Here is a 10,964-nt window from a genome sequence, read left to right on the forward strand (position 1 = left end):
ACCAACGGTAGCTAGGTCGGTAGTAGATCCAAGTGGTTAGAGCATAACGTATGGAGAGGAGAACAAATGTGTCATCTTTACTGGGTGTTGTCCATCTCTTGGTTGATTGGCTTTCGGGGAGGAATAAATTAAGTTTCGTGTAGTGGTGTAGAAGCTAGCTATGTCATGTCATGTGGTACCTGAATTTGTGGAGTGCTCAAGGCTCGATCAAGTGGTTATAGCATGAGCTGCACTACCACTACGTGTAGGGACTAGGAGCAAAAGACATTGCTTTCTTTCGTGGAGCAAAAATTCCCCGCATCAACATTTTCATTGTCAAACGATGTGTCGTCTCTTTCCTTTTAACCATATATTCACCTTTTGACTAAAATAGAAAATGGCCCCTTCTAATTGCATTAGGTTTAGATGTGACGCTTTTGAAAAAAAAAAAGCACTGGTATGTTAGGTGATGAATTTGCTTTGTGAAAGGCCATTCACTTGCAACCGCTTAATTTCAAATGGCATGTCTGGTCGAATGGCGTAAATTCCATGCAAACACGTTCGCAAGTCTCTCTAAAAAAAGTTATGCCTGATGAAAATAAATAAATGATGATAGGTACTTAATTGTACTACCTATGTTTGTAAATAGATGATTTTCTCAAAAGCGTGCAGCTTAACTTTTCTATCTTTTATTAACAATATATAAAAACATTTCAGATTAGCAAGTTGAGTAAAAACAGTAAAATTGGATGTTATGGAAATTATCTTTGTAGTATTTTCTTTATAATGTTCAAAGATGTGTTACACACACAATGTCTACGCCATTTGCTTACCAAAAGACGGAGTAATTGCTACTATGCATACAACCAATATAAAAGCTCGGAGCAATTTCGGATGGTAAAACGTCGAAGTGCAACTCGCCACAATTAAGTAAAAGATTCTGATAAACATATGCCTTTGAGAATTTTGCAAACTTAATTGGGTGCTAATTAACTCCTCTCCAGCTTTCCTTTTTTGTCTACATATATAGCCGAAGCCACAATGCCAGTTACACTAAGCTAGAATAACCTAGCTTTGGTCCACCAAACCACACATACGTGAACCACTGAAATAATCTTTGGAAGGAACAAGGGCCTTTTCAGTAGCAGCTAGCACCGGCGTGGTGGCTCTCCTTTCTGCCTCCCTTGCCTTTTTATTTATATTGCTACCACTCTCAGATAAATGGGCTGTGAAGCTTCTTTTTTTTCTGATAAGAATCAAGCTGTGAAGTTGACAGAGAAGTGGACGCACAAGAAGAAAAGGTCGTGATACCATGAGTGACCATGGACATGCGAGAAAAAGAAGTGAACATACCTAGAGATAGGGTTATGACTGATGGTTAACCACATATCTCAGTTATCTTTTTGCCGTTTGTGCAATTAAAGGGGCGGGCGAATCACAAGCGCCCAAGCTAAACATGACAAATGTGCATGGACCTTGTGGTCTCTCGCAGCCGTGACAGCTAGAGGAGCCCGAAAGGCAACATGAAAGTGACAACATCTGGATACGTTTATATTCTACCTGTAGACGATATTGGCATACTAATATATTTAGTTTGGTCGGCAACATTTCTATTTCAGCAAACTGATCTGGAGATAAAATATAGGAATTTATTAGTGCTTATTTGCTGATGTGTATGGCTATTTTATGAAAATGGAAACCAACCGATGGTAGGTCCAGAGACGGAGTTTGGTCGGTCTACGGAGCTTCGCTGCGAGGACAGGGAGGATCATGGGAAGGAGGCCCACCGATCCACCGCTGCACTCGAGTGGGATGGTGATTCGCTGCAGATGAGGTGTCCGGCGACGCCGAGCGACGCTGTGGACGTGCTTCACGTACCTGGCGGTGACGGTCCAGGAGGGGGTGTGGGCAGGAGGCCCCCGCCCCTAATTCTTCCTTGGTGGACGCACACGCACCGGAGGAGATGCCGGATCGGGAGGGGGCGCGGGCAGGTGGCCTCCGCCCCTTGGGGTCACTCGGGACGACATCATCGCCTTTGGAGGGATTCCGAACCCTGTTTCTGATGGTCGGCAGATGAGCTGTCACCTCCAGGATCAGCCGGATGTTGATGACATGCAGCTACGGTGCGCCATGCGGGCGGCCAAGCTTCGTGATATTGAGGTCACTACTGGTATGTCAGTCAACACTTCCAGTTCAATTTTGCATTTTTCTAATGAAGAGATTATTCATAACGCAAATCAGTTGGGATGGGTAGTAACGACATTGAAGTTTCTAAGTCTGTTAATGATCTATTGGATCTTGAAGCGGAGCGTGCTTTAGAGATGATTAGAAACCTAGCGGCTGTTAAATCTATGAACGATTCTGATGTAGACGCTTTGGGGGTCAATGTGCTTGATAGCTTTTGTGCGATCTGGCACCCTCTATCCCTGAGAATGAGGAGGAGGACTACTTTACTTCCCCAAGGGATTCCAGTAATGTTGAGTCCCAGGTGGATGTGTCCACCGAACTCGGTCGTGAGGACCGGGTAGAGGACCAAAACAAACCGAAACGCAAATGGAATCGTAGGATTTATCCAGCGTCGGCTGTGCGTAGAAGTGCTAGGATCCGAACCACTAAAAAATTTCATGATGAAATATGAAAGGATTTTTTTGGAATAGCAGAGGTCTTAAGGACTTGGCTAGGTTTCTAGCGGATGCTTCTATAGATCATAAATTGGATTTTAGTGCCCTTTCAGAAACTGGAAGGGATAATTTCACCCCCCCCCAAGTTCCTTAGTACTCTGTCGGGAGGGGTTGACTTTGATTGGCATTGTCTACCCCCGAGAGGAAGATCCGGTGGGATTTTACTTGGGGTTAAATGCGATTCTTTGGAAGTTAGGAATGTGGTTATGGGAGACTTTGGGGTTAAGTTGGGTTCGGTCAAAGGCCGATGGATTTAATTGGGCTTTTGGTGGCGGTATATGGGGTTGCGCAATTTGAACTCAAACCAGACTTTTTGGCAGATTTAGTCCGTATTTGTGGTAACAAGCAGCTCCCAATCCCGATTGGGGGTGATTTTAACATTATCCGTAGACAGGAGGAAAAAACAATGATAACTTTGACGGCAAATGGTCGTTTATGTTTAATACAATTACTAAAAGCTTAGACATTCGAGAGATTGAGCTTTCTAGTAGGAGGTTCACTTGGGCCAACACATTACCGGCCTGACCTTTGAGAAGTTGGATCGGGTCCTTGCGAGCGTTGATTGGGAACAGAAGTTTCCCCTTGTGACAGTCCAAGCGCTCTCTCACGCAATCTCGGATCATACCCCACTGTTGGTTGACTTGGGAGAGACAACGCATGTGGGGAACAAGAGCACGTTCTCTTTTGAATCAGTGTGGTTTGAAAGAGAAGGGTTTCTCGATCTAATTGCAAGAGAATGGGCTAAAGATTCAGGAGGGGGAACGAATGTTGAGCGTTGGCAAAATAAAATCAGGCATTTGAGGCAGTTCTTGCGGGGTTGGGCTAAACATCTGAGTGGGATATATAAGGCTGGGAAGGAAAGGCTCCTTTTGCTTATTCAATCCCTGGATTTAAAAGTTGAGCCCTCCATTTTAGATACCAGAGAGCTAGAAACTAAAGTGGAGCTGGAGTTAAGATTGAAAGAACTGCTCCGTGAGGAGGAATTGAAGTGGGCACTGCGAGCTAAAGTGCGCAAAATCGTCCAAGGGGATGATAACACATAATTCTTCCACATGATTGCGAATGGCAAGCACTGAAAGAAGAGATTCTTTCAGCTTGAGCAAGATGAGGGAATGATTTTAGGACAGGAGAACCTAAAGGTATATATCACCAATTATTATAAGCAGCTGTCTGGGCCTCCTGAGGACAATTTTGTTTCTTTGGATGAGTCGAGGATTGAGGATGTTCCTCAGCTCGCAGTTGATGAGAACGATATTTTGACAACCCCATATTAGGAGAAAGAGGTGTTTGAAGCCATCCTAAATGAAAATAATAAAGCTCCAAGACCGGATGGTTTTCCGGCGGAGTTTTATAAAATGTGTTGGCACATCATTAAGGGGACTTGCTTCCGATGTTCCAGGATCTTTTCTTGGGACAGTTGCAGTTGTTTCACTTAAATTTCAGTACTATCACTCTGCTTCCTAAGAAAACAGAGGCTGTAAGAATTGAGCAATTTAGGCCGATCTGTCTTCTTAATGTTAGCTTTAAAACCTTCACCAAAGTTGGGACTAATAGGCTTACACAGATTGCGCATTCTGTGGTGCAGCCGTCCCAAACTGCTTTCATGTCGGACAGAAATATCCTAGAATGGGTTGTGGTTCTGCATGAAACGCTCGATGAAATCCACACGAAAAAACTAGATGGGGTGGTTTTCAAAGTGAATTTTTGAGAAAGCGTACGACAAGGTAAAATGGCCATTTCTTCAGCAGGCTTTTTGTATGAAAGGATTCAATCAGGCCTAGAGAGACCAAGTAGACTCGTTCACGCAAAAAGGGAGTGTTGGAATAAGGGTTAATGATGACGTATATAGGTCATTATTTCCAGATGCATAAGGGTCTGCGGCAAGGAGATCCGATGTCCCTGATTCTGTTCAACATAGTAGTTGACATGTTGACAATCCTGATAGGAAGGGCCAAGGATGATGGTCAGGTAGGTGCCCTCGCCCCGCATTTAGTTGACGGGGGAGTATCCATCCTACAGTACGCTGATGATACTATCATCTTTATGGAGCATGATTTGGCTAAAGCTAGAAACATGAAACTAGTTTTATGCTTGTTCGAACAATTGTCGGGGTTGAAGATTAACTTTCAGAAAAGTGAATTATTCTGCTTTGGAAGAGCTAAAGAAGAACAACAAGCTTACAAAGAATTGTTCGGGTGTGAATTGGGATCTCTACACTTCACGTATTTGGGTGTACCAATCCACCATCGCAAGCTTTCTAGCAAAGAGTGGAAGAGCATTGAAGATTGATTTGAGAAAAAACATAGTTGCTGGAAGGGCAAGCTTATGTCATATGGAGGACGATTGATTCTTACTAATCCGGTTCTCACAAGTATGCCTATGTTATTATTGTCTTTTTTCGAAGTACCAGTTGGAGTACGGAAAATGCTAGATTTCTATCGATCGCGCTTCTTCTGGCAGAGTGATGAATTAAAAAAATATAGACTCGCTAACTGGGATATCATTTGTAGGCCGAAAGACCAAGGGGGTCTAGGCATTGAAAATTTAGAGGTGAAGAACAGATGTATGCTCAACAAATGGCTGTATAAGTTATCTGTAGAGACGGATGCCACTTGGGCACAAATTCTTCTTAATAAGTACCTTCACTCCAAAACTTTGTCCCATGTGACGGTAAGACCGACTGATTCGCCTTTTTGGAAGGGACTCATGCGAGTGAAATCAACATTTTTCAATAGGACAAAATTTGTGGTTGGAAATGATACTTCCACAAGATTCTGGGAGGATAGATGGCTAGGGGAGACACCCCTTGCGATCCAATATCCCCCTCTCTATAATATTGTTCAGCGAAGAGACGCTTACGTTTCAAGAGTACAACAGTCAACCCCTCTTAATATCCAATTCAGGAGGACGCTAGTGGGAGACCGTTGGGAATCTTGGCTCCATCTTGTGAGAAGATTGATGGATGTCCAACTTTCTCAATAGCTAGATCAGCTACGCTAGAAACTAGCTAAGAATGGGGAGTTTTCAGTGAAATCCATGTAATTGGATATTATCAACACTAGCATGATTCCTAGTTCGAAATATGTTTGGAAAGTCAAGGTGCCTTTAAAAATCAAAGTGTTTATGTGCTTTGTCCACAAACAGGTAATCTTAACTAAAGATAATTTGGCGAAACGAAACTGGACGGGTTCTAAAAGATGTAGTTTTTGTGATAGTGATGAATCAATCAGACACCTCTTTCTTGATTGCCCTATGGCAAAGATTTTGTTGAGGTCGGTCCACATAGCTTTTAATATAACTCCCTCCATCAACACGTTATTTGGGACGTGGCTAGATGGGATCGACGTAGTAACAGCGAGACATGCCCGTTAGGAGTATGTGCTTTACTATGGGTAATATGGAACTGCAGAAACGATTTGGTTTGTAACAGAACAACAAATATTCATTTCTTGCAGGTTATCTTCAGGGCCACTACACTCATCCGTATGTGGTCGCTACTCACTTCGATGGAGGCCAGGGAGCATTTGGTTACTGGATCTATCTGATGGAAGACGGTAGCTCAGGATATCTTCAACCGGTTTGGATGGCGGTCATGTAATAAGATAGGTGTTTAGTTTCCTATCTATTGTTTTCCTGCCGGTTGTGGCGGTCCTGTTTTTGTTTTTGTGCTCTTTTTTGAGCACTTGTTTCTTTGTTTGAGACTATAAGACTTTTGTTGGACCTTTTGCTTATCAATAATATGGCCGTATGCATCTATCTGATGCGGAGACCGGGGCAAACCCCCTTTTTGAAAAAAAAATGACACCAGGTGTGCTAACCACTCTACGCGTGAAAGAAAAAATAGAAAGGACAATGACATGAACATTAATTGGATGTTCTTATATATGGTCCATATTTTCTATTGAAACGGAGGAAGGAGATGTTGATGACTATCTATCTCTGAATCGTCCGAGCTGACAGTTGAGGGGTACCACATCATTACTCAGGAAAACAAATGAGGGAGAGGAGTATACACATCATCTTATGATGTGCAATTTAAACATTGGCGCTTACATAAATGGTCATGTATGGGTGGAAACTTCAAACCTACACGTCTCTGGGCTAAGAGCATCTCTGGGAGACTCCTTATATCGCGCCGACTGGTAAATAACCGCCGGTTTACAGTTTTGTGCGAAAAATGGCCCAAACAGATACCGTAATGGACCGCGGAGTTTAAAAAAATTCCAGGGTGCAAATTCTTCCTCTGAACCTTTAGAAACACGGGGCGGGAGGCCGGCGATACGGTGACCCCTATTGCTAGCGAGATTTGGTGGGAGGGACATTTCCGCGCGGCAGTTCCCGCCCTCCCTTCCGCCCGCAGCCATTGTTCTTCCTCCGCCTGCTCCGAACCACCATCCCCAGCTCTGTAGCACCACCATGGATGCCTCCTGTCCGGCGCCCGGCGCGTGGAAGTCATGGGCGCGCCAACCCCTTAAACAGATCTCGTCGCCGGTCGTGTCGCACCCGTCACTGTTCAAGCCTCCACCGCCCATCCTCGTAAGCACCAGGGAAACATCGTCGTCCAGAGCGGCGCTCCTGCAGCCACCGCAGGGAAGGCATGGCCGCCCGCCACCGCCACTGCGTATCCGGTGCAGGCCATCCCCACCCTGCCGGTGAAGATGCGCAAGGTGGCGGGGGTGAAATGCAAGAAGGCAGCCACAAAAGATCCTACAAGCACCGCGCCACTACATCCTCCGATTGCCACCCCAAGAACTCCCTCGAGGACGCCCGCCGTCGACTCTGCTGCCGCCGCCCCCGAGGTGTTCGATGGAATGGGCACAAGGTATGAATCTTTGATTTTATTGTAGTTGTTTTAATTTTAGGCATTGCGATTGTACGTGACTTGTGGAGCGAAATTGTAGCACCGATTTGCATGATGCGACTGCCGAGCTTGTGCACATGTTGGACGACAACGCTATCGACATTGATCAAGCCCCGATCGGTGATTACGGCTACAGTGAGATGGATGGTGGTGTGCACGGCCACGGTGAGGAAGAAGATGAGGTGGAGGTGATTGGAGAGGGGGTGTTCGACCAAGCACAAGCAAAAGCGTGCGCAAGATCAAAGAACTACACGCAATTGGAAGATCGAGTCTTAATTAAGGCTTGGGAATCTGTGTCTCTTGATTCGTGCACCGGCACTGACCAAACCGTCAAGTGGTATTGGCAAAGGATAGAGGACCAAGCCTTCCGAATGAGGGCAAAGTATCCTTCTAGGACGCCCCGCACCTATTGGTCACTTCAAGGTTGTTGGGATGTGATCAAGCCAATTTGTAGCCGTTGGAGTGGTTGCTTGGAGCAAGCCCACAGTGCACCTCCAAGTACCATTGAAGCCGATTATGTGAGTTTGTTTTCACATCCCAGGTAGTGCAAAATGATTATGTGAGTGGTTGCGTGTGATATACTTTGACATTATTTTCATTTTGTAGCCCAAAACTACACAAGAAAGGTACACGGACATGGAAGCTTCCAATGGCAAGTCATTTACACTATAGCATTGTTGGGAATTGCTTCAAGTGGAACAAAGAATCCCCACCGAAGAGAGGTTCACTCACCAAGTTGGATGATGATGATGAAGATGACGAGGGCTCAAGAAACAAGAACAAGCCCGATAGAAATAAGAAGGACAAGATCAAGACGGAAGCGAAGGCATCAAGCTTCCGGGACAAAATAGATGTCAAGGTGCAATAAAATGAGTTGATGGTGGCCAAGACATTGGAGGCAAATAAGGAGTTGGCCGACAAGAAGGGACAAGAGAACTAAGAAAAGTGGCAATTACTCAAGGAAGAGGGGTTGTGCAAGGCCACCACTGAGGAGAGAAGAGCCCTTGCTGAGGAGAACAAGGCCTTGGCCAAGCTTCTTCAAGAGGAGAAAAATATCATGACGATGAACCGCAATGACATTGATGACATCACCAAAGAATGGCATTATATTGCAAAGAGGGAGATCTTGGAGAAAAGGAAGCAAGCGGCGATGGGTGGTGGCATCGGTCGCGGTGGTGGAGAGTGATGACCATGATGATGGTCATGGAGGTGGTGGTGGCTTTTGCATCGTGGCGGTGGTGTAGAGTGATGATGATGATGGTGGTGGTGGTGGTCTTGGAGATGGTGGTGACTTTTGCATGAGGTTATTTTGGGTCGTGGATGAAAACTATGTTTAATTTCCACGCAAACTATGTTTGATTGTTTGAATTTGTAACCATTTATCGGAATTGCAGTCAAATTGTCTACTATGTTTTTTCGGTTTGAAGGCTCGTGCGGGCTACAACGGAACAGACCTCGCAAGGCCGAACGGTAAAACGTCAGCATGTGCAAGCCCTCAAAATACGTTTTCCACAACCCTTATACTCACGGTAAAGGTCCTTGATATAAGGGCTCTGCTAGAGATGCTCTAAGCTATCCCAATAGCGAAGCAGGTGTATTGAATTTTAGTCGTCAAATCATTTTTCTTCCTCCGTGCAATTTAAACAAACGGAAGCGGAAAAATAAATACAAGTCAATGCCCGTGTAGCGATACAGCTAAGCTGGTTCCCCGTTTCAAAACAAGACTAATCTTAACCCATTCCTGCATATTAAAACAGGCAAGGGCAATCGCGTATCCTGTATCGAAACCCGGACGCCCATGTACATATAGAAAATATAATTACGAGGATGACGGATTGCTGCGTTGAAATGTCATGCCAACCGATGTATGGCGTTGGCGACGACGGGCGTGAGGTCGTGTACCTCTTCCTAAAGGCATTGCTGCAAATGAGGTTGACTTAGTAGTAGATGCTTTATTATATTCATCTTTCTTCTAATGATTTGGCTGTGATTATCTTTGTTTTGTACTCTACTTAAATGATGATGAGGACGGCAGATTGCTGTGTTGAAATGTCATGCCAAGAGATGCATGTATGGGTTGATTGAGGAGTAAGTAACTTAGCTAGTCGCTGTTAACCCCTATTCCCCAGCTCGATTGGTGCCAAAAACTTGGCCAGGTCGACTCGGCTCTGCGGTTGCTTCGTACTCCATGGTATACGCCTACCTCAAAGAAACCAAATTAAAGAAAGAGCGCTAAATTCGATGCACCGGAACGGTCCAGCAAGGCTGTGCAGATGAGATAAACTCTCACTACACCACGGAGTTAGCGGTCTCGACGTACATATACGCGTGAGTTTGTTCTTGAGTCGTACTATGCAGCTGTCCACGTAGTATGCCACCCAGCCTGTTCAATATGCACGTGAGTGTCATCTTGCCTTAGGTTTCTCTATATGTTAGGCATGGGATCTTAGGCCTCGTGTACATTGATGCATGGTGCTTAGTTAAATAAATGAGTTTCTCTTTTAAGCACCGGTGTTTATTTCTACACAAGGAGTATCTAATAAACCAGCTACTCTTATCGATGCTTAAGAAAAAATTGATTAATTTCTCTAAACATCCCTAAACACTTCATGTTGTACAAGGCCTAAGAAGTCACCCAGGGAGCACCACTGTATGGACAGTGGGGAGAGCTAATCCATGTTTGAATCTCGACTCTACTTTAATGAAATGAACTTCTGCAGGGACAACCTAATTAAATCTGTTATCTAGTTTTTGTTAGGCATAACTTATTCAAATTGAACACAAGTTACTCACAAATAAATGATACTTCCTCCAGTCGAGAAATAATTGATGTTTCGATACTGACATGGTCTTTAGTGTGTAGCTTTGACTCGTAACTACTACCCCCTCCGTTCTTGGGTATAAGATGTTTTGGATATTTTAATATGGACCACATGCAGTGATATGAATGATATTTTAATTTTGCCACCCATGGTGTTCAAGCCGGTCCGTCGTCTGTACCCAGGCTTGAACGATTGGCCATGCAAAATAATTGCGCTTAGGAGGTGTGGGATCGATTAAGTATGTCATGAGGGCAGGGGGTGAATAGACTACTAAGCCAAAAGGAGACTCTTTTCCAAATTTTAGTTCCCTTGGCATGTTTAGGCTTTCTAGCAATCTATCAATCATCTTACACATGTAAGTTTCCAAGAGCATAGGCAGAGAAAAGTAAAGACATGCAAGTGAAAGTAAACAAGGTAGAGTTAGAGACACACAAATACGGGTTGGATCAGGGAAGATTTTCCTGTTTTTCGGATAGTTGAAACTATCTTACATCCGCGTTGATGGAGGCTTTGATTCACGATGGACCTAAGGTCACAAGGATCACGATTGCGGGATCCCACTAAGGCACGATCTACGTGGACAGTCACCCACGAAGAGTACACGGAGGAGCAATCAACCTA

The sequence above is a fragment of the Triticum dicoccoides genome, chromosome 7B, assembly GCF_002162155.2.
Source record: "Triticum dicoccoides isolate Atlit2015 ecotype Zavitan chromosome 7B, WEW_v2.0, whole genome shotgun sequence".
In the NCBI taxonomy this organism is placed as follows: domain Eukaryota; kingdom Viridiplantae; phylum Streptophyta; class Magnoliopsida; order Poales; family Poaceae; genus Triticum; species Triticum dicoccoides.